The following is a 22,292-nucleotide window of genomic DNA, read 5'->3' on the forward strand; positions in this document are numbered from 1 at the left end:
GTCTTTTTTTTCCAGCAGATCCCCCCCCCCCCCCCCCGCATGCAGTTGTGTGAGGACTTTCTCTAATTCTTGTGAACTGTCTCACCCACAATAACCACTGAACATCAGCCCTCAGTGGGATTCTTTAGATTTTTGGTGAAGTATTTTGTTACCTCAGTCTTGTATCAAGTTGCTGTATTTTTCAGCTTGTTACACTGATAATTGTTTCACTAATTAAATACTTTAATGTACAAACATCTTTGTTTACTTTGAAATTAAATGTGTTTTCCAATGAACATTGCTCAATTTATTATTCACGTGCATTCACTTAGTAAACCATTGCTGTGCCAGATACAGAGATCGAGGAGATCTAGGGCACTCAGAGCCCAGCTTAGAGGTTACTAGAACATAAATGACATATGGGAGCAATGCTTTCAGGAAGGGACAGAGTCAGTGCTTTGGGCACTCAGGGAGGGAGATGGAGGATCTGGGGAGGAGACCGGGGCATTTGGAGATTCATTTCAGAGACTGCTGAACACATGGAGGGCGGGGGAGGCAGGAAGACAGAAAGGAGAAGGAGCGAGATGAAGTTGGGGGAAGCAGCCAACCGAGTCTCACTGAATAAAGGATTTGGGGGAGTAATGGGATCCAGGTCTGAAAAGATATGTTGGGGGAGTTCAAGATGTTAGGCAAAAACCAGAAACCCACTCTAGTTTGCTTAAGAAAAGGGGGACCGTCTTACAAGCCTGTCTCATGGAAATGCACGGGAAGGACGAAGGTGGAGTCTCAAGGGGCTGGAAGAAGTGGAAAGCTTCCTACCTTTCTCTCTCTCCTTCATTCTCTCTCCAGACTGGCTTCTCTGCTGGAATGTGCAGCAGCAAAGAAGTCCAGGCATTACAGTGAAAGCCCTGGGAAAGTCATGAGGGAGTGTGTGCCAGTTACAGGATCCAAATTGATCATGGGAGCCCCGGCCCTGCTTGCCTCAGTTTTCCCAGCTAGTGCAATGGCTGATGTTCCAAGCACAAGCTCCCACACACACCCCTGAGGCTCTGGTCCACCACCCCAGCAGAGCCACACCTCCCTACAAGTCCTGCTTGCTGAGGGGCCCTAACTTACCTCCTCCTCACGATTTAGATGGCACAGTGACCCCCAACTTTACCCAGGTAGGGACGCTGCCCTCAGCCCCGGTGCTGTGCTCAAGGGCTCTGAGACGGATGCATTTGACTTGGGGAGTAGGCGAGGAGGGTGAGGTGCGGCGGTTGTCACACAGCTGGAAAGAGTACATCACATCCAGTCAAGACTTGAACCCACGACTGCAAAACTCCAGCCCCTCATTGTCACTGCGTCAGGCGCCACAAATGGCCACCAGGAGACAGCAGTACTTCCACTTAATGGATGGAGAGATCCGCGAGCTAACGCAGACTACGGTAAAATGCCTATTTAGCCTTGAGGGCAGGTATCCTACCCCTGCGCATCGCCCTCCCGGGCGCAGGTGAGGGGGTGTGGGCGGATCCGTGTGGTGGGCGGGGCTTGGGGGAACGCGGGCTGTGGGCGGAGCCCTGTCCGAGCTGGGCTGAAGGCAGCCGTGGTGAGCCGGCCCTTATACTGGGGGCTTTAGAGAGAGAAGAGGGCTCCGTGCCTGTGGACGGGACACGGGGAACGGCGGCCCCCAGAGGGACGCTGCTACGTTAGAAACGGCCAGGAGGCACTGAGGTGTGGGGGGACGACGCTCGAGGGAGCTGACGCTTTGGGTGAGGGAAGGGGCCGCGCGGGAGCTCAGTAGGGGAGGGGTAGGTGGGCGGGGCCTGGGTCTGTGCTGAGGGACTAGGAGCGGGAGGGGCGTGGCCTCGGGCCCGACCGCGCTGAGGACAGGGTGGGCGTTTTGGGTGTCTGGGCCTGACGGAGGTGAGGAGAGCCCACCGCCGACCCGGTGGGGCTGGCATGTGGAGGGCGTGGCTGGAGCTAGGGGCTGGGGCGGGACCTTGACCCAGCTGAGGAGCGCGGGGAGGGCTGGGGCTGAAGTTCTGAGCGGGGCTGGGGCTGAAGTTCGGAGCGGGGGTGGGGGCGGGGCCTAGGCCTGGTAGAAGAGCACGGGGTGCGCGGAGCTGAAGTTCGGGGCGGGGGTGGGGCGGGGTCTGGACCCAGGTGCGGGGCAAGGAGTGGGCTGGGCTGAAGTTGGGGGTGGGGCTGGGGCGGGGCCTGGGACCGGCGGTGGCGAGCGGGGCGGGGCATGGGTTGCGGCGTGCGAGCCGAGCGGCCGGCCGAGCCCCGCCGAGGCCCGAGCCCACCCGAGTGCGCCCGAGCCTGCGGCCCCCGCCCGGGGCGATGGAGCCGGAGCCCGGCGGGGCGGCCGCTGCGCTTCTGCGGCAGAAGAGGGCGGCGCTGCGGCGCAGGGGGTGCAGCTTCGAGAGCCCCAGGTACCGCGGCCCGGGAGGGGTGCGGCCGGGAGGGGCGGAAGCGGGAAGCCGGCCACGTGGTGGGTGGGGGGCGGTCTGGGGGGACCGAGGGCTGCGAGGCAGCGGCGCGGGAAGGGGTCTTGGGGCGGGGGCCTGAGGGGATCCGGCGAGGAGCCAGGGCCGAGCGGCCCGGGGTCGAAGAGGGGGGCTGGGCCGCCCGAGCGGCAGGTGCGGGAGGGGGTCGCCCCAGAGAAGAACGAGAGAGAACGTCGGGAACCCAGAACGGACGAGACGCCCCCAAAGCGTCGGTGCTGAGGCAGGCCCCTAGCGGAGCCGGGCTCCGGGCGGATTTCGGGCTGTGGAGAATGTGCCGTGCCGCCTCTTGTAAATGCTCAAGGACAAGGTCGGGAGATAGCCCCCGAAGTCCCAGGGAGGTCTGCCTCCTGCGGGAGCCTTTCTGCGCTGCCCCAGGACCCAGGCCAGCTCCAGCCTCCCCAGCCTGGCTCCGCAGGTAACGCACACCTGCTGCCTCACAGCCCCGCCCATCCTGGCGCGGTGTGGTCCCCCCAACACGCCGGGCCCTGGGGCCCCTCTGACCCGCCGACGGCTTTCCTCTGCGGGGGCAGCCCTTGCGCATCCCGGCCCCCCTCGTTTGGCCGAGGAACTCTCCTGAAACTGTCCTGTTTGGGTTCCCTCTCCCTGGAACCTTGCTCCACAGACACGCCTTCCACCCGCTCTGCTCTGCCAGACCCATTCTCTCAGCGGGCATTTTCTTAACTCCGAGGGCCCCCTCCCGCTCCAGCCTTGCTAAAGTCGGCCCTGCCTTTTTCCAGCGCCCCCCCCCCATGACTGCAGTAGCCTCCCCACCAGATTTTCTGTCTTTATTCTTCCACCTCTCAAATCCATATCCTCACTGGCCGCTGGAGGGGTCTTGGCACGACCCGCCTCTCCAGGAGCTCGCCATGTCTCACAGCAGTGATGGGGGACAAAGAGAGCAGGTGGGATTCTGGCCCTCACTGAGGTCGAAAAGGAGAATCAGTAGCTAGGCTGACAAACCAGGATCCTCAATATGCGGTGGGAGGCCCTTGCACTGTTCGCCTCACCCTTAGTGCCCCAGCCCCCAGCAGTACTGATGAGAGTGTAAGCCTCATCAGGGCAGGGACCACCCCGGTCCTGTTCACACTGCTCTGTCCGCAGAGCCTGCCCCAGGCCTGGCCCACACAGACACTTACTATCTCTTGAATGAATAAATGCCTGACCAGCTGGTAATTCTTTCCCTATGCTGTGCTTTTCCTCATCTGTGCCTTTACTCCTATCATGCTCTTTGCTCTACTTAAAAGAGTCTTTTTGGCTAACGCCTGTCCCCTCTTCCTCTGGGAAGTCTTCCCTAAACCCCAGGCTGAGCTCTGTGCTGTATCAGTAATCTCTGTATATATTTGCTATTCCATGTACCACTGTGTGTAATTACCTGGATAATATATCTCCTGCACTAGACTGGGAGAACCAGGCAAATAGGTTCTCTGTCCTGTTGCTGCTTACACTTGCTGCTGGAGCACAGCGGATGGGAAAAAAATGTACCAAGGGATGAGGCTGAAGAGATGAGCCAAAAGCTGAATCCAGGCCTGAGGTAGAACATTTAGGTCAGTGCTGTCCAAACAGAACTTTCCACAATGATGGAAACATTCTATTATCTGTGCAGTGGGATACCGAAGCCACTAGCCACCTGTGGCTCTTGAGCACTGTTGAAATATGGCTGGTGCAACTAAGGAACTGAATTTTAAATTTTATTTGACTTTAAATTAAATAGCCACATGTGACCAGTGGTTATGATATTGGATAGCGCCAGTTTAGAAAATTTTTCTCTGCCTCCAACTTCTCACTTTTACCACCCATCCTTTGTCTCTATGACCTCCCACCTGAAAGATGAAATGACTTCTCCAGAGGTTTTCTTCTCTATTTAAAACTCCATGGTAATATCGTATAAACCTTAGAAATAATGCTTACCAGGTTTCTGGTTATAAAAACAACTTATGTTTGTTGCAAGACAATTTAAGCTTTTTTTTTTTAAAGATTTTATTTATTTGACAGACAGAGAGTACAAGCAGGGGGAGCGGCAGGCAGACGGAGAGGGAGAAGCAGGCTTCCCGCTGAGCGAGGAGCCTAACACGGGGCTTGATCCCAGGACCCTGGGATCATGACCTGGGCCGAAAGCGTCTGCTTAACCAACTGAGCCACCCAGACAGCCCATTAACCCATTTTTTATTATCAAACTTGCCGTGCATTACCAGTTTTCACTTTTACTAAGTCACATCAAATCTGTGTGCATTAGTCTGTGTATAAAGAGGTAATCATTTCCTTAAGATAAGTTCATAGAAGTGATGGAAATGATTGGATCTAAGAAAAGGGACATTTTAAAGGTTTTTGAAGCATAATGCCAGATGGCCCACCAGGAGGTCATACCAGTTGACAGTTCTCCCAAGAGCCTATAAATGTGCCTGTTTTTTCCACCCACAATGCAAGGCATTATCATTTATAAATATTTGCTAAAATGGTCCATTTCTTTGGTAGCGAGGTGAAACTTTTCTCTCATTTATTTATAATTTGTATTTCTTTTGAAAATGAGATCGATTTGCATGTACTTTGTCCATTTTTCCTTTGGAATGTTTATCTTTTCCTTATTGAATTGAAGCACTTTTTATTTATTAAGGAAATTAATTTTTGTGGTCAAATATGTAGCACATTTCTTAAAGTTAATTATTTGCCTTTTAACTTTGTTTACAGTGTTTTTTGATAGTTTTTACTGTTTTTTTAAAAATTAGTCAAATCTATTTATTCCTTCTGTTTATGCTTAATTAGAAAATAATTTCCTAACTTGAAACAGATCAATGTTCATCTACAATTTCTTATTTTTGTTGCTTTAAAAAAATTCCTCTTTAATCCATTAATCCAGATTACCTCACTTTTAAGGGAACCTATTAACAGCTGTCTTGTATTGGGTTGGCATAATGGACAGTTAGGGCCAGGAGAAGAAAAATCACCTGTGAACAATCTTAACTATACAAGTGGGGAGGTCTCTACAGCTGATCTGTTCCAGAAAGACCAGGGTGGGAATGGGGTGTATGGATGCTCAGAAAGTTCTGCAGGTAATTCTGACAGACAACCAGGGATGAGAGCCTCAGCCTCACTTGTGGGCATGCTGCCAGATTTGCCTCCCTTACTACAAAGTCCTCAATTACTTCTCATTTCCTGTTGTGTCAAGTTTAAATGTGACCATCTCATGTGTAGGGCCTTTCAGAATCTGGTTTAACCATATTTACTCAATTATGTTGACATCAGGAAAAAACGTCATGACTTTCAGAATGGCAACTGTCTTTGCTAAATATCCTGTGTCAGCTCAGTTAACTGGCGGGCAGACACAGCTCATGATGAGTGTAAAGGAGCAGTGTGGGGCGTGGCCCAGGCTTTAGGCGTCCAGGCAGGTGTCAGTTAGAGAGAGGAGCTGGGAAATCTGGGGGCCAGAGGGCAGGACATTGACGCTGTTAAACCACTTGCCCTAGATGTGTTTGTCCTCATTTTGTAGGAAGGCTTCTCAGATAGTGCTCAAGAACAAGGACTTTGGAGGGAGACACACACGGGTTCAAGTTTTTGTCTTTTCACTTGTCACGTGTGTGGCCTTGACCAGGTTGCTTAACCCTCTGACCCTTGATTAACTCGTTTGTAGAATGACAGTAACACCTAACTCACAGGACTGATGTCAGGTTTAAATGAACTGATTTATGCAAAGTGCTAAAAACAGTATCTGGCACAAAGCGTTACCAAATGGCAACTTTTCCGGACAAAAGTGATTCACGTTTATGCACAAGTTCTCAACCTTTCCCTTGTCTTGCCTCATTAACATTCTAGCTTTACCCATTCAATTTTTCCTCCTCCCCCACCCCCAGAGCAAGGTCCTGCCTTGGTTCTTTTTTGCGTTTTGAGCTGCAGATTTAGGAAGAGAGGGATTGAAGAGAAGAGTAGGTACACAAGGCACTGGTTAGAACTGGCTGATAAAAAACTTTAAGGGGGTGTTTAGAGGTGAGAGGTACAGAGACACCTGTTTTGGATGAGGGAGGCTAATAGGTCTTCCTGTTGTTTTTGTTGCTCAAAGATATAATTTAAGAAATATACCTGTTGTCTTTTGTGACTTTGTGGTGATCAAGAAATACAGTCAATGAACTTGAGTTATTTTAAATCACTATTGCTGCACTGTGTTTTGGCTGCAACACTTTATAAAGCCAAACCCAGATGTAATGGCACACACATATGAGCCACAGTATTATCAGGGTTTTACACACAGATTGAATTTGAAAGAATTCTAAAGATCACAGACTGACAACATTGAATGGAACTGTAGACATCACTTAGGTTAGCATCTCAGAGTGCGGTTCTTTAAGTGTGGTCCCTGGACCAGCAGTATCCACTTGTTAGAGACGCAAATTCTCAAGCCCAAGCCCAAGTATACTGAATCAGAATTTCTGGGGATGGGGCTCAGGAAACTGTGTTTGGGAACGAGGACTCTCTCATCTAATACATTGTTTCTCAAACCTAGCATATAGGAGAATCACCAGGAGGGCTTCTTGAAACGGTTGCTTGGACCCCACCCCCACAGATCCTGATTCACTAGGTGGCGGTGGGTCTATGAATTGTATTTCTAACAAGCTTAGAGTACTGCTGGCCCAGGAACAGACTTTAAAAACCACCCCACTAGGGCAATGCAGGCATCTTTTTTTTATAACAGCCCTCCCAGCTGGTCCCCTTCCGCTTATTACATCTAAGGTCAAGGAGCCCTTAAATAAATAAAATCTTAAAAAAAAAAAGGGGGGCGCGCCTGTGTGGCTCAGTTGGTTAAGGAGCCCCTACTGCAAGCCTTTTTGGTATTGGGCAACTCTGTTGCCTTTCCCTAATAGCACAAAGGCTGCCTCATTATGTTGACCGCCCATCATTCACGATTCTGCTTTGATAGCTGCTTGCAGCAACAATGTCTGGGGTTGTGATGCCAGGTGAAAAGCGGTGGCTTGGATTGTGGGACGTAGACTCAGTGGTCAAGTGGTTCTTATTCCTGGCTTATTCCCAGTTGCGATCATTGAGCAGTTCTCGAGCTACAAGCAGGAGTAGTAATGCATCACGTCTTTTCTGATTGGTGCCTTACCTAAGCTGTTAATACTTCTTAAGATTATCGAGGTCAGTGAATGACAAGCAGAGAAAAATTATTGGTTCGTGGAATTTCCAAAATTGTGGAGTAGACCCAAGCTTTGGGAGAGGGTAGATCCAGGTGCTCAAATTATGTAGGCTTTCTTCATTTTCTGGGTCGACTGTCTTTCCTCATGCAGGCAAAGAAAGTTAACTGTTTCAGGCTTACTTTCTACCAGCGTACGATCCCAGCAGAAAGACATTGCCTCTCTCTCAATAGTTCTAGAGCATGTTTCCCAAGCTTGACATTCATTGGATCTCTTGGGTAGTATGCTCATCCCCGAACCAGTCGTTTTGGCTAGAAGGGGGTAAAACATACTCATTGGCTGGGCTGGGTCAAGTGCCCAATGCAGAACGGAGAAACTAGATCACTTCCATCCGTAGAGACCAAGAGGCAGTGATAGCCCAAAGGAAAATCCATAGTGCCATTACCAGAAGAAGTGGAATGGATACTGGGTTGACCCCCCCCCCAAAAGTGCCATTACATCTGGGAAGCTTTCCAAAATAGACACCCAGATGCCACCCCAGAGTCACAGCATTGGGTTTTCTGTATTTTTTTAGTTCTCATTGTAAAAGGCTACCTTAGTTGAGCGTTTAAAGTATGCTTACTAAGTTTAACCACAGTGGGTGCAGAGCCCTACATAGAAGAGATTTTGAATCACAAATAGAAAACATATTATTTGCTTTCTCAAATATTGCTTCCTACATAGTAGCTTCCTTGTTAGTAATGCATATAACCTACACCTTGTGAGAACAAATTTGATGCCAAGACAAATGCTTTCTTGTTCCTGAACATGGCTTTTGAGGCCAAGATAGGATCCGAAAGAACAGTTATCCATTATGCATTGTGTCACCTTCTTCTTCCTTATGTTTCTCCTAACTTTCAGATTCTTGGATTTTTTTTTTTTTCTTTTTTCCCAGGAGACTCTTTTCCCCCCAGGTAGTTTTGTAAACAATTATTTTAATGTGGGCTGTTTTCATAATCTTCATTTCTCTATATTATGTAGTTATTCTTCTTGTTTGTTTCGGGCCCTTAAGTATTTAATCACAAATAAATCTGCTGCTGTCAGTTTTCTTTTGGAAAAACAGCAGTCTTCCTGGAAAGGATTATTAAGAGCTGTCTTGTATTAGGCTGACATAATGGACTCTTAGGGCCAACAGAAGAAAATTAATTTTCATATTATGTCTGTTCTCCTAAGAGAAGGGAAAAAACAACTTTTATTATTCACCAAGAGTTTAAGTTAATACAAGCCAGCTTCCTTTCTCAGAGGAAGACAATAGTCAGATTCGTTTTGCTTTAGAAGGTTAATAAGAGAAATTATGTTTGGTTGTCTGGTTTCCAGAGTTGAAGATCTGAACAGAGATGGAGCCCGACAAACAATGCTGTAAGAAAATTATAAGAGATTTAGCCTGTACAGTGAGACTCACTGCTGCTTTTCCTGTGGGGGAAAAAAATTCTAAAGCAGCATATGCAAGCATAGAGGTGTGGGAAACTGGGAGCCACACAGCTGCTTGTCTCTAGAGCTAGGATTGTAGAGGACAGGAAGCGAATGAGAATGAGCAATGAGATGTCGCTGCCCAAGGAGGTTTATGTTAAAGGCTGCTCCTGTAGGAGTGCTTGTAAAAGTAAAAAAAAAAAAAAAAAAAAAAGTCCTTCGGGAACATTTCAATACAATACTAATACTTTGATGCCAAAAAGAATAGAAAGATTGGGGGTGCCTGGGTGGCTCAGATGGTTGGGCGTCTGCCTTCGGCTCAGGTCATGATGCCAGGGACCTGGAATCGAGCCCCACTTCTGGCTCCTGGCTCGGCGTGGAGCCTGCTTCTCCCTCTCCCTCTCCCTCTGCTCATGCTCGCTCTCCCTCTCTCTCTCTCTCTCTGTCTCAAGTGAATAAATAAAATCTTTAAAAAAAAAAAAAAAGATTAAAAAGATTGATGCCAGTCTCTGTTTTCTGACTTGGAAAGATATCTCGGATGCTCATATAAAGTGAAAAAGAACAAGTGACTTCTGGCAATAGCAAGTGTGTAGAATTACAAATAGAATTTAAAATTTTCTAGTAGCCATATCTTTTTTTTTTAAGTAGGCTCCACTCCCAATGTGGGGCTTGAACTCATGACCCTGTGATCAAGAGTCGCATGTTCTACTGACTGAGCCAGCCGAGTACCCCCTCTATGAGCCATAGCTTAAAAAGTAAAAAGAAGCAGGTGAAATTAATTTTAATAGTTTATTTTGTTTAACTCAGTATATCCAAAATATTACCATTTTACCACGTAATCAGTATTAAAAATAATGAGGATAATTTACTTCTTCTGAGGTACTTTGTTTGAATTCTGGTGTATATTTTACACTTGCAGCATCTCAATTCAGACTAGCCGCAGTTTAAGTGCTCAGTAGCCATGTGTGGTCTCTGGCTCCCTCATCAGACAGTGCAGATATGGATTTCAGGTAGGAAGTTTTTGAAAGAACGCATCAAGGTTTTTGTTTGTTCCTAATGTGACTGTGAATCACAGTGAAATAGGGAAAGGGAAAAAAATGTGGGAAGAAAAAGGATACCAGGAGACTTTAGGAAAAAGAAATCATCAGGAAGTATGACTATGATTTGATGGACTTTTATTAACTTCCCATAAATCCCAAGTAAGATTTAGACTTTGAGACTTAAATGTGAAACCATTGTGTCATGGATACATGATGTAATTAAAATTTTTTTTTTCATTTTGGGGAAATCAGTATAAATTAACAGTTAAAAAAAAAAAAACCAGCAAGGGCATTGTTTTCTGTGTCAAATGCTGCTGGTAGGTCAAACAAGAAGAACTCAGAATTGACCATTAGGTTGAGCATCATGGGGTCATCGGTGGCCTTTTGACAGGAGCTGTTTCTTTGGAACAGTGAGGATGAAAGAAGTCTCACTGGCCTGGCTTCAGGAGATAAAGGAGGGGGACTGGAAACAGTGAATACCATCAGGTCTTCTCAGGAGCAGAGGGGCTGTGAGTCGAAAAATTGTTGATTTGTTTTATTTGGTTTTGATTTGGGGTTTTCCGCTCTTGTTTTATAAAGATGTTTATATCTGATGGGAATGATCCAGTAAAGAGAGAGAAGATTTCAGTAGGGGGAAGAGGTGTTTTACTTGAAAAAGAGAAAATTCACAGAGGATATAATAGCTGCCTGCCCACATTTGAAAGCGTGTCAAATGAAAAAGAAATCAGGCCCATTCTACTCTGTGTATGGCCCTGGGCTAGACCTAAAATTACAGTGGGTATGAGGGATAATAAAACAGATTGGGCTCAACACATGAAAGTACATTCCAGCAGTCGGTGCGGCCCATGCCAGCATGGCTTCCTTCAAGATGCAGTAAAATTTTTATTACTGGAGATGTTAAAGCATCTGTAGGTTAGACTAGTATTTCTCCACTCTTTTGTGCTTTTGGCACACTTTTGGATACAACGGTTTTTGGCGGCACACTTGAAAAGGTGCAAAGCAGTGTTAAGCTGGCCAGTGCCAGCAAGAACATAATCATTACCCACTCCAGCAGTGACCTGAGAAGCATCCCCAGTTAGCATGCTGTTCTTTGGGTTGTCCTTTAGCACTTCTTTGCTGTTTGAACAGAAATGTTTAGTGCTGCAAGCATGCTCTCTTTTATATTCAAAAGACAAAAGTTCCACATATTCCATAAAAGTACATAGCCTCTTGTTTTTGCCCCCGGGGGATGTGCCCACCATTGCACCCACCAGAAGAAAATCCTACCCCGCTCTGCACTCTCCACAGGGTCACGTGAACTGTTAAGCTCAAAATTCAATCTGACAAAGATCACTCTAAGACTATCGGTCAGGAATCGGTTGCCGACCACAGAATCCACTCTACCTAGTTAGTATAAGCAGAGTGATATTTAATAGTGACATAGGGAATTAAGTGCTTACAGCATTGTTAGCAGGGTGGATAGCGGACTCTAGTCTGAGCCCCCAGGAACAACTCCAGAACCCAGAACCACTGTGCTCTGCCATGACCACGAAGGCTGCCATTTATAACAAGAAGCTGATGGGTCAAGAAACTGCCAGTCCCTGAGCGAACTGCAGAGCCACACTACCAACTCTGCTTTGATCCCAAAGCTGCCATTGTGGCTTCGGAAAGCTGTAGAATCAAGAAATCACTGACTCCAGAACCACTACAGCTCCGTCATGATCTACAAAAGCAAGATGGTGCCCTGTATCCTGTTTCTGAATCCACCAGGCTTCATTCTGAGTGAGAGGCTCTCATGAGTACAAAAGATGTGTGGAATCTAATTCATCTCCAGAACTCTAAACTGCAAAGAAGGTTAGGGCATTGACATTCTAGCTTTCTAACTTTTGTGCGCTGGAATGGGGCTGAAACGGGTATTGAGCAAGTCATTCCACAGTATCTGCCACAGCGTCTTTCTTCAATCACAGCAAAAATAAATTAGACATATTGATCAAAAGTTAGTAGCACGCTAGTGAGGGTTCCCGTACGGAGGTAAAAACGAGAAATCAGGCCTCAGCTAGGTGCTTGAAGTGGGTCTGCCAACTATACATATCAGTGATTCTATAGTTTGAGCACAAATGGAAGTTAGGACATAAGTACCAGTTTTGCATTTTATGTTGGGAGAGAAAAGTGTCTTTAGAAGGCCTGCCAGCCAGTAAGTATTTTCCAGTGTCTGTGCCATGTATCAGCCTGGATTGATGTTTTGCAGATGGATTGTCTTTGCTCCTTGCACTTGTCACAGTCCTCGCAAAGCAGCTGCCTGTCAGAGATCGGCAAAGAAATAGAGCAGGTCCCACAGCGGTCTGACTAAAGCCACCAGTGACCTCATTCAAGAGCGGCCAGAACTGTCTGACATAGTCTCCCTTTTCCAAATGAGTATCTCCCTCCCGGTTTTGCCTTCACATGGTCACTTACTCATTCAGCAACCACTGAGCACTTCTTTGTACTAGGCACTAGGGATACACTGTGAATAAGAAGCAGGGTTCCTGCTCTCATGGAGCGAACATTCTAGTGGAGGGGGAGACAAGGTACCGGCAAACTAATGCATAACATTTGGGGACAGAGGGAATCTGCCTTCTCATGCCCCAAGCGCTGCTCCCTTGACTGCAGAGCCAGCTCAGATCCCAAAAGCTGCTCTTGGTATGAAGAGAGGCAAGAATGATGATTTGCGCTTTGTTTAAGGTTGCTTTCAGCCAACAGTTGGAGCAAAAGGAATAATGTGCAAGGTCAAGAACGCAGGGGGGTGGGTGTGGCTCCCAGAAGGCTTCCAGGTTCCTCAGGGAATTTCGGCAGAAGCTCTGCAATCAAAGCAGCTTGTACCAGGGGGCCTGTCGGCCACTTTGAAGGAGCCAGAACTGAGACCTTGTTGCCTTTCGTGTCATTTTGCTGCATTCAGGGGTCTGCCTACCGGCATGTGAGACAAGACTTGTGCCTCAAGTTGGGTCCTTCCGTGGTCTGTTCCTTGCTGCATCACTGGGCCTGGCCAAGCCTGGCCGTGGTCCCCAAGTGGAGTGCTGGTCCCCAACTGGAGCACCCGGCTGAGTCCTCCTCAGTGGCTGTTGTTGCTTCCTCGTGGCCTTCAGCAGGGTGCTGAGAAGCAGGCCAAATTTCTCTTTACTCACCTCCCTGAAGACCCAGATACTAACACTCAGGGCACACTGAGGGTCCGGGAGTTAGAACAGGAGAAAACTGTAAACTGCTTCTGAGGGCTGTCTTCAGTCCAGGAAAAACCCAGGCACGTGCCAAAGCCCCCTACACAGAGATTCGCTCACAGACACCCTCTTTTCCTCTCCTTTAGCCCTCCCCTTCCCAGAAAGCACATGGACACTGTGAATCAACCTTTTCCCGGCCACATTCTAGGGCATTTTATCTCAGAGCTATGTGAAGTCTGTCTATTGTCTTATTTGATCTTTTGTTTTGAGAGAGTTCTTCTTCTTTCCTTTCTTTTTTTTTTTTTTTTGAGAAAAAAAAGCTGTTATATTTTTCATCTGATATCTGTCAAAAATCTTCTGATCTGTTCTCTTCATCTGCCTTTTGTGAACCTTTTTTTCATAGGTCCTGTACTCATTTATTCCTGCATGTTCATTCTGGAATTGAAGCAGTTCTGTCTGGGTCTGTGTTTACCCATTAACAACATGGGCAGATTCACCTTGACTCCCATCCCTGCTCATCTGAGCAATGGTGAAGCTTCTCTTTCAGAGCCGGAGCTGGAGGGCTGGCCTGGACGCTCCTCAGGAAGCAGGAAGGGTTCAGAGGCAGTGGGACTGTGCCATCTGTTCTTCCTCTCTCCTCAGGCTTTCCCTCCCATCTGCCAGGCTCCTGTGCCTATGTGGTTTGTGAGCCCGTGGCAGGACTCGCCTCGAGTTTCCGACCCCCCCTCCTGCCCCCTACTTCAGGGCAAACAGGCCCCTCCCAAGACGGCCTGGGTCAGTGTGATTTCCCATGCGCCTCCTTCTGGTGGACTCAAATGTCCTTTTGGCTGATACCTTTCCAGAGGGTCAAATGGCTCCTAAGATATACTTTTTCCTCTCACCTTCCCCCTTTCCTCAGATTAGGCCAGCCCTTCTTATCAGCACACGGGGGCAGTGGAAAGAGAGAGAAGAAGAAACAGCTTCTTCCCAGTCTTTCCCATGCTTCCAGCCCTGAGTCCTCCAAATCAGGCATCCAGGTGTGTGGAGCGTTCTTGCTCATGTCCCTCACCTGACGTCAGGTGGGTGGGACTTGGTGTTCTCTTTCAGTTTGTCCACACACATACAGCAGGTCTTCAGAGCATAGAGTTTAGCCATTCTCTTCTTTCAATAAGTTTCTTCTATATATTGAGCCATTTTTGCTTATTTCCATGGGTTCCAAGGACTTATGCCAATGAACACTTGCTCTGCCATCCTTCCAAGAAGTTTCTCAACTGCTAGATATATTCAGTAGTGAGACCACGAAACTAAAATGTCAGATGAAGAGGAACATATATTTTTGTAAATTGGGAAGGTACGACTAAAAAAGCTAACAAGTGAATAAAAAGACTAAGACTCACAGTGATGGAACAGGATCTGAACAGTTAGAAGATGAAACTCAAGAATTAGCCGAAAGGATAAAAGAGAATGAAACTCTATGAGTAAAGTTATATGGCAAAAGCATAAAAGTAAATGGTAGCAAAGTCTAAAAGAAGTAGTATTTAAGTACTTTTAAACAAACTCTTAAAGATTCAAGGGCTAGAGAATCACATGCTAAGACAATGAAAGAACCTAAGTATTTAAAGATTAAAATAAGTGAAAAGGTGGAATGTAAGCAATATATAAGGTTGTCTCATTCTAAAAATGTGCCTGTAGGGGTGCCCACCTGGCTCAGAAGAGCACGCGACTCTTGATCTCGGGGTCATGAGTTGGAGCCCCATGTGGGATGTAGAGATTACTTAAATAAAACTTAAAAAAAAAAAGGTGTCCCTGTAGTGACTGATGTACAGAGATGTCTAAGACTATGTTTAGGTAGAAAAGCAGGTCACAGAATACTGTGCCGTCTACAGACCTATATGTCACACAGAGCTTTGCAGATAGGAAGAGAATGGAGCTCTAGGGATTGCACCGCTCTATTAACTGGAAGTGGGAAGAGAGTGGAGGTGGGATGTTGTGGGCACGGTCAGATCCCCTCACGTCCCCTCACCGTTTCTGGCTGTTTCTCCCCTCCCCCTCCAGTGCACTTTGGCTCCAACAGCCACGCCAGCCCTCACTCCCCGGCAGCTGCTCTGGGTATATGTCTACCTGGGGCTTTGCCCCCCAGCCCCACCGTGGCCCTCAGTGCCTTGTCTCAGGCAGGATAGCTGAGGCAACCTGCCTGGAGGGACGCTGTCCAAGATGTAAAGCGAGCTCCATAGGTGATTTTACATTTTCTCGGAGCCGCATTAAAATTAATTCTAATATTCTTAGAATTTTATCCTCAACATGTAATCAATATAGAAATTATGAATGAGATGTTCTAAATCCTTTTTCATGTGAATTAAGTCTTGGAAATCAGCATGTATTTTACGCTTCCACAGTTCACTTTGCACATATCAGTTGCTCGGTTGTCATAGGTGGCCACTAAGTACAGCCCAGCTCACCCAAACCAAAGCTGTCCCCTCAGAGGACTCTGCCTGCAAATGAAACCTCACATCCCTGCCCTGCTTCCTCCACTCCCTTATGGGTTTCTTTTAGGAGCACTTTCTTAATAAATGTTTTGCATGTATTATTATTATTATTATTTGTAATTTTAAAAAACCCAGAAGTTTTAAAAGGAAACAAAAAATGTTATCTCTCATCCAGAAGCTCTGCTTTGTGGTTTGTTGATTGCTAAGGCAGCCGTAAACTCTAGGGAGCCTGGGTTTCAGAAGGCTTGGTGGGGGGGGTGCCCACTGAGTAAAGAACAACTGATAACATCTCAGGAACTTGGCCTCTTGCTGTTTGTCAGATGTGGAAGGCTTGAGCCTTTGATGTCGGTCTAGTTGCTGCCGAGATAAGTGGCCTCAAGCCATCCTAGGGTGAGATTATCTGGAAGTCTGCCTCAGGTATGCAGCACGTGCCTTCCAGGGGGAAGCTGGGTCACCGCTGGAAGAGGAATGGCAGATGGGCCTGGCAACAGTGACCTTTTTTTTCATTTTGAACGTGGCCGCAGCCTAGCCCGTACCACGGCAGCAGCTTGGGAGTGGGCAGAGCCTGTCTGGCTCCCCACGGCCAGGCTGCCTCCCTTCCCTGGGCATCCAGCTCCGCAGCAGGATGGTGGTTCCCTCTGCAGATGCCTCCGCCTTGTGGATAATACGGCTTGAGCCAGTAGGCCTTCTGTGCTTTGCCCTGTCACCAGTCTTTATGAAGAAGGCATTCTGAAGAGTCCCTTTTGACCAAAGTGCCATCAAAGATGGCTTTTGAGGGCGCCTGGGTGGCTCAGTTGGTTAAGTGACTGCCTTCGGCTCAGGTCATGATCCTGGAGTCCTGGGATCGAGTCCCGCATTGGGCTCCCTGCTCAGCAGGGAGTCTGCTTCTCCCTCTGACCCTCTTTCCTCTTGTGCTCTCTATCATTCTCTCTCTCTCTCTCTCTCAAATAAATAAATAAAATCTTTTTAAAAAAAAAAGATGGCTTTTGGTTTCTGTTTTTGCATGTCCAAGGAATTGGATTTAGTTGGCTTATTTGTCTGGCACTGGAGGTAGGGGGTGAGGAAAGAAGGCTGGCTGCTAACTGGCTCAGAAAATAATTCCAGTCCAGAGCCGAGATGCCTGTGTTTCACTAGCGAAGCAGCCCCTTCTTCCCAGAACTACCTTTCCCACCTTCCTCACTGTGTCCTCAGAGAAAGGAGCAGGCAGGTTGCAGGAACACATTTCTCAATTTATTCTCATGTGCAACTCATTTATTCAACAGGCTTTTGCTGCTTGTATACTATTTATGCCATTAGTCTTGAAGGGTCTGTTTGATCCTTTCTGTTTACACTGTTGTTGCCAGCATAAGCCCTTTTGATGGCTTTTCTTGCATATTTTAATTAGAAGTAAGGAGAGAAAACCAAGCACGCTTGGACTCACACAGTGATGGAGGTCCCACCTCTAGTTAATCTCCAAAAGCACTCTAGACAGGACTTCCCCTTTCAGAATGAATCTGTGATGGCTTGAGTGCTCACTGGTCCTCCTTTTACCTTAGACCCCACTCACTTGACATAGTGGATGACTTCACTCAGTAGTGAAGGATGTGACAGGATTGCACCGGGCCTGGGGTACATGCCTTCCTCCCCCACAGCATGCGCGGGCATTGCTCTGCGCAGAGAGGCGTGGTGCAGTCTCGCTGGGGCACGTGGGTCTTGGGAGTGCCTTGGCTTTGCCCTTCCTGACTTCCTCATGGGGCTGGCCTCAAGGTAAGAGCGCCAGAATAGGCCAGTGGTTGGCCTGCCGTTCCTATTCTCTGATCTCAGTGCCTTTCCTAACTCCTTCTGTTTCAGCTCGGCACCTCAGCCTCCAGGCCCACTGATGGATCCGCTGACCAAAGGGTCCTGTAGGAGTCAGATGGCACAAACCCTTCTATGGAAAGCCAAGTCGTCTCTGTCCTTTGGAATCCAGCCTCTTCAGACATGGCCAACAGAAGACCCTGAAGTAGAGTCGCAGGTCAACCTGTAAGTAAGTAAAAGAAACATCTGTTTGGGCCCATGCTCACTCTAACTTGAAATCCCTTAATGCCCAGGAAGAAAATACTTTTTACCTTTTCGGGGAGAATAGGGAGGGGAGAGGGGATTGAATGTCTGGTTCGGAGACTTCCTTTCTGTTCTTAATGATGCCTTCCTTGTATATTTCTTTCTTTACTTGGCAATAGTCACTGAGCACCCGCTCTGGCCAGGCCCTGTGTCAGGCATGGTGAGCACAATAGATTCAGTTTCTGTCTTCAGGGGATTTGCAGCTCATGAGACAAATAGCCCTTCATCAAATAACCATGCAAATAAATACTAACAAATTTTGACAAGTGCTATGAAATGTGTTGCCTTGATTCAATAAACATTTACAGAATGCCTTCCCTGTGCCAGCAGCATCTTGGGGATAGAAGAGAATAAGGCAGTGTCCTCACCCTTGAATAGCAAATCATATCTATAAGGGGAAAAAAATCCAGTATTATTCAGAAGAAGTGATGATAATAATAAGTATAGTATAACTAATAGGGACTCAAGTCCCGTGGGGTGGTAACTGTGTTTTCCTGTTTACTTCTGAATCCTCAGGGCTTTGTTATGATGTACAAAAATATCTGTTGGATGAATGAATAAGTGAATGAAGAGAACATGAAACAGGGTGCTTAGTTCTCCAGGGGAATCCAGGGCAAGTAGGTGCAACAATATGATTGACTTATGAACAAATGAGATGCCTCATCAATTCAGTGTGACAAATATTGATCAATACTTGCTGTACCCAGTGCTTTTGTGGAGCTAATTTGTAGCTGGGGGCAGGGATCAGGATCACCTGAGGAGGATAAACAATTTATGCCCGAGGCCCACCCCAGAGATTCTGATTCATTGGCTCCACAACAGGCGAGAGAGGACTTTTCGGCGTGTTTGCCTTCACAGAACTCATAGCCGATCCAGGGAGACAGACAAGTAACCAGATAACTCCAGTCCTGCTTGAAAAGAACCAAGTATAAAGTTATTTAGGGGTAAGTACTCTGCTGGAGCACAGGGAAGAAAAGGGGTATCAGCTGAGATCAGCCTGGTAGGATGTGCCTGGGCCAGGACAGAAACAGGGAAAGAAGACCACTTTTAAATGGAAGGAACTACAGAGCTAAGGCTTAGATCCATGAGAAGTATGTTTCAGCAACATCGACAGGTGTTAAACCAGTGGTTCTCAATGCTGACTGCACATGAGAATCCACCCCGGGAGCTTTAAGAACAAGGAAGCCTTCGTCATTCCTCCAAGATTCCAAGGTCAAGGGTGAGACAAATACCAGTACTTTAGAAAGCTCCCCACGTGATTCTCATATGCCACAAAGGCCGAGAAACGCTGTTTTCACAGAAGTGACCCCACGTAATTAAATAAATACAAAATAGAAGCAGCTTCTATGCCTCGCCAGGGGGTCTGAACTTTCTAACTTAGGCAATGGGGAACCTTTGATAGCATTTACAATCTGAAGAGATAATGCAGTTTAGAAAGTACAAGGTTGGGGTGCCTGGGTGGCTCAGTCGTTAAGCGTCTGCCTTCGGCTCAGGTCATGATCCCAGGGTCCTGGGTTCAAGCCCTGCATCGGGCTCCCTGCTCGGCAGGAGGCCTGCTTCTCCCTCTCCCACTCCCCCTGCTTGTGTTCCCTCTCTCACTGTGTGTCTGTCTCTGTCAAATAAATAAAATCTTTAAAAAAAAAAAATAAAAAGTACAAGGTTCACATCGTTTAGAAAAATTCATGATTGCCAGTTCCGTCGTGGATTCTTCAAGGAAACATGGGCGAGTCTGGAGTCACCACGGGCTTTTCGGAGTGACCACCATACCTTCCATAAACGGCCCTTTAATGAAAATATGAGATTTAATCTGAAACCTAAAATTTCAGTAAGTACTGAATTATCTGAGCAGAATTATCCTGTTGCTGGCAAGGAAGGGCAGTGTGACAGGGGCTCCATCCACCGAGGGTGCGGCGGAGAGGACCACGTCCTCCCAAGCTCCCAGCAGGTGCGGGTCCACACGGGGCACGCCCTGGGTGCCGCCTCTTCTAGACTACAAGCCCCACAGTGCTCTGCGCGCATGACGCAGTCAAAGGGGCGGGCAGGGCTGCGGGAGAGCCTATGAGATGCAGCGAAAGCATCCTAATTAGCATCTGGAGGGCCCTATTGGTGAGTTATCTGGTTGAGGGTGGGCCAGGCCCTGGTGATTGGCGGCCGACCAGCTGACTAGGCTGCCGCGAGAAGGCGTTAGTGAAACCGAGTCCGGATCCTCCAGTACTGGACCCCAGACTCAAGGGCCGGACTTGAAACTGATTGTACCAGGAGTCCGATGTTGGGTTAGAAAGATGTGTCTTTAAGAACCGCTGCCAGGGGCGCCTGGGTGGCTCAGTCGTTAAGCGTCTGCCTTCGGCTCAGGTCATGATCCCAGGGTCCTGGGATCGAGACCCGCATCGGGTTCCCCGCTTCGCGGGAAGCCTGCTTCTCCCTCTCCCACTCCCCCTGCTTGTGTTCCCTCTCTTGCTGTGTCTCTCACTGTCAGATAAATAAAATCTTAAAAAAAAAAAAACCACTGCCATTCTGTGACCCACTCATTCACTCATTAACTCATTCATTCAACAGTGTTTATTGATTACCTGTGTACCAGGCACGTGTGCAAACATCCTAAATGCATTTTCTCATTTGGTCTTCGTGAAAACCTGATGAGGTAGCTTCTGTTAGCTCCATTTTACAGATAGGGGAGTTGAAGTGCAGAAAGGTTAAGAGACAATTCCAAGACACACAGCCTGTAAGTGACAGGGCAGGGATTTTGAACCTAGATTTGTCTAGCTCCAGTGCCCGTGTCCTAACCTCAGGGTGCTCAGCCATGAAATCAGGAGCAAAGTGTTTATGGAATGTAGGCATTCACAGGGCATTCTGATATATATGAATATATATGCATATATACTCAAGTGAAGAATATAACAGTGTCTTACTGGACACCAGTCTGGACAGATTCTGATATCAAACAATTCACTGAGCATCTGTGTGCTGTGTTGGACCCTGTGCTATGCACTGGGGATGCAAAGAAAGCCTCTCCTTCCAGATGAAGGGGGGGGAGGAAAGTGCTATTCCCTAGGGCAGTCCAAGGAGATTTCCCAGTGGAGGGAATACGTGAAGAATGGAACTTTACCAGGAAGAAGTGGGAGAGGCCTTCCCAGACAGAGGTCACCATATATGCAAAGGCCAGCAGCATCAAGGCACTCTGAGTGTTTAGAGAACCGTGAACAGTCTCATTTGGCCAGTGCTTCTTGAGGAGTGGTGGGGGGTGAGCCTGGGAAAGTAAACAGAAGCCTACTTAACCACTGAGGAGTGGGAGGGCTTAACCACCCGCTAATAAGCTTGCTTTTGAGTCTGTAGGCTGGGGCATAGCATGATCAGATTTGCTAATTGAGAAAATAACTGGTGTCAGTGGGCAGCTAAGTTGCAGCAGGATAAGGCTGGTGGCAGTGGACTCTATTAGAGTGGCCAGGGAAGAGAAATAAGCATTCTAATGAGTGGCAGGAACCATGGGATTGATTCAAGAAATATTAGAGAGGAAGATTAGAGTAGTACATGTGTGGGTGGTGGGGTAAGTGACCCTCTGAGTTTTGACTCGGGCAACTGAGTGGTTGGTCTTGCCATTAATGAGAGGGCCCGGAGATGAGACAATGCAAAATCCAAGATAGAATAAGACAAAGATCAGTAATCAGTAAATGCCATCAGTACTAAAAAGGGGTACAGTTACATCTCTGGGGGCAGAAGATGCTTAGGAAAGTCTTTTCAGAGATGGTAATATGAAGTGGACCTTGAAAAAGGAGCACTTCCCTTCTTTTCTTTTTTTGGACTACCTTTTAATAGGCAGAGATGGGGAGGAGAATATTCTAGATGGCCAGATCTTGGTTTGCCTCTTGTGTGGTGCAGTAGTAGGAAGTCTGGAAAGTCAGATTGAAGGGCATATTGTAAAAGATGTTGTACTTAATCCCTGGGCCACGGGGACCCTCTGAATGATGTTTGAAACATGCAAGTGATGGTTTGAGCCCTGCTTTGGCAAAGTTAATTTCACAGCTGCATACAGCAACGAGGCCAGGAGCCAAATAAGAGATGGACTAGGCTGCGTCTTCTTGGTTGTAAGTTAAGTAAATACAACTCAAATTCAGGCCAAAAAGGGAGAATGTCTGGCTTCACATAACCAAACTAAGGGAAGGGATGGGTCTGGCTTCAGGGATGGCTAGATCCAAGGACACAAATGCTGCCTGGTCAGTGCATTTCTTTCTCACTCCCATGTCCTCCAAATTCTTAGCCCTGCTTCTCTGTTGGCCTCCTTGGCTCCTACTGTCTATGAGTTGTCACCATGCAACAGATGACATCTCAGGTAGCATGAAACTTGAGAGGAAAAATCTTTCCCATTCATTAGAAGAAGCATGGGGAAGGTCTGGGCCACGTGTCCATGCCTGGTTTTGTGGGCGAGTATGTTACCAGGGGAAGAAGAGATAGTTCTTGTTTGCCCTGGTGAGCTGAGCAGCCTTGGAGAAGAAAAGGTGTC

This window comes from Eumetopias jubatus, unplaced genomic scaffold, assembly GCF_037043125.1.
Source record: "Eumetopias jubatus isolate StellerSeaLion01/CBP00866 unplaced genomic scaffold, mEumJub1_p1.0 scaffold_15, whole genome shotgun sequence".
NCBI lineage: Eukaryota > Metazoa > Chordata > Mammalia > Carnivora > Otariidae > Eumetopias > Eumetopias jubatus.